Here is a 2,677-nt window from a genome sequence, read left to right on the forward strand (position 1 = left end):
GAAATGAATGGGTATGACTATATTCATCCATCAGACAGAAAACATCCCCACACACTCCCCCAAATCACTCACACATTTCAGACTGAACAATCTTTTGCAGGTACACATCTCTTTTACATGCTTGTGCCGATCCTCCAGCCTGATCTCACAAGAAAACATTTTACATTTTGTCAGTTCAATTCATACCAATTCTTTCTTTCAGCCAATCTCTGGGTCTAGCAAGGGCAATTTTAGCTTTTTCGTGCGAATTTATGAGCAGTTAAAATGTGAACATGACAGGAGGGTTAAAATAATAACACATCTTTCAAGTTGAAGAGTTGTTTCATTGATTGTGATTTATTTAAATAATTATGTAAATCCGACCAAAACCTTTGTGAGATTTTACATGTAAAAAAACACGCGAGTCAAAGTTCCCTCACTTTCCTGACAGAAAGAAGTTTCTGCAATATCAGTCATTTTAAGATAAATGCATGGACCGGGTATATTTTGTGTATAATGAATTTCCTTTGTTTGGGATTACACATGAAGAGTTCCATCTGGAATGTTCTTCTCATGTTTTTGTTCACTTATTTCATATTAAAAGCAATGAAAACAGCATATTCTTTGCCATAAAAGTGAAATTACTAAATCAAGACATATGAGCCTGAGAAAAATGTTAATATTAGAACATTTCACATGGCACTTAGAGGTTTTGGCATCTGAACTCTTCACATGGGAGAAGCCTTTTCCGAATAATATCTCGTATTAACACTGACCAATGATTTTCCTCTTGGAGCGATTGGATTTTTTTGTTGGAGAATTGGAATTAGTTTGTTGTTGCATTTCTTATCTTATATATACTAATACCTTCTAAAATAAGGAGGGTTCTGTGGTTCTTTTATGTATATATGAAATATGAATTTTGTTAGATGTATTCTTTAGGGATAGCATTTACAAGTGTTGAATTTCTTATATGAGATAGAAAACTGATGAAATTTCATAAATTGTTCGTAAGTCAAAAAGTTCCCACTTTTAGTTTGATGTTTATCCAAAATATTTCACATTACGTTGTATTTTAAACATGTAGATTGAAAATAAAGCATTTTAGGAAATCATTTATGAATGTTCGCAATATATATATATGTATATGCAATAGCTATTAATGTATTACATATTCACAATTTTTTTTTACATTTTCTAACTTTATATCTTCATTATTAAAAGATTTTGAAAATCTACTTGACAGATGAATAAGTCATAAAAAATACTTCTAAATAAAATTTGTATTTTTCATAATTGCACACGAGTTGAGTTCTAAATATGAGGTTAAACTGCAAAATAAAAAAGCTTTCGGACAAGTCAGTGCATTCCCTTATAGCAGGGGTGCCCAAACTTTTTCATACAAAGGGCCAAAAATCAAACTTGATTGAGAGCGGTGGGCTGAAGTTACATACCAAACCGTATTATATTCCATTTACCATGGGTAATTTATTTGCTGATATTTCAAAATAACTAGAAAACGTTGCTTTAAAACATATTAATTATTGATGCAGTATCATTATTAACGTTTTATAATTTGCCTTTGCCTTGATTTGCTCACTATTGTCTTGTACATTGTCCTCTGTCTGTCATTTTAAAAGTCTGATTCAATTGCATTACATCATTATAGCAGGGGTGTCCAAATTCAGTCCTGGAGAGTTTAGCTCCAACTTGCCTCAACACACCTGAAAAGATGTTTCTAGAAGGTCTAGTAAGAGCTTGATTAGCCAGGTATGTCTGAATGGGTTGGAACTAATTTTTGCAGGACATCTCCCCTCCAGGACCGAGTTACACACCCCTGCATTATAGCATTAACATTTAATTAAAACATTTTTTTTGTAGCTCCTCAATTAAACAAAGGAACTAAAGGTTAGAACTCTCAACCAACTCCCCATCATTCCCCTTCTCTTTTCAGATGGGATGGTGGGCCAAAACAAAGGTTTCCATGGGCCAACTTTGGCCACCTCTGACTTATAGCTACAATTGTCAATAAAACAGTGTCAATATTAATTAGGGTTTAAATGTGATTATCTAATATTTAAATACATAATCATTCTTTAGTTAGAACTTGAAGTGACGTTTATTTATAAACTAATTTCGAGGATCACGTGCTTATGATTGCTTGTTCTGCATTATCCAATTTCTGATTCACCAATCAGACAATTCCTAAGCCACTATAAATACCCCAAGTCCCATATAACAGCCTTCTTCATTTTGAAGAATCCCCCCTTCCACCCTACTCCTCCTCCTTTCCTAAATTGGTGGCACGGTGGCCCAGTGGTTAGCACTGTTGCCTCGCAGCAGGAATGTCACTGGTTCTAGTCTTTACCAAGCCACAGACGTTTCTGTTCAGAGTTTACACGTTCTTCCCGTGCTCACGTTGGTTTCCTCCTGGTTCCCGGTTTCCTCCAACCATCCAAAATCATGCAACTTAAGTTAATTAACTAATCCAAATCGGCATTATAGACATGCACCCAAGTAAGTAGTTACCTCTTAAGAGCAAAATCACTATCTGTTCTACCTGAGCTCCCCTCTCGCCTTGCAAACGGGAGGGAGCCCTGAGCTCGGGGATCTTAAGAGCTAGCCGAGTGTGAACTCTTGAACTCCATTTTAGGAACCTCTCAACATCAATGTGTGAAATAAAGTTAAGCCACAGATC

This window comes from Danio aesculapii, chromosome 19 (assembly GCF_903798145.1).
Source record: "Danio aesculapii chromosome 19, fDanAes4.1, whole genome shotgun sequence".
NCBI lineage: Eukaryota > Metazoa > Chordata > Actinopteri > Cypriniformes > Danionidae > Danio > Danio aesculapii.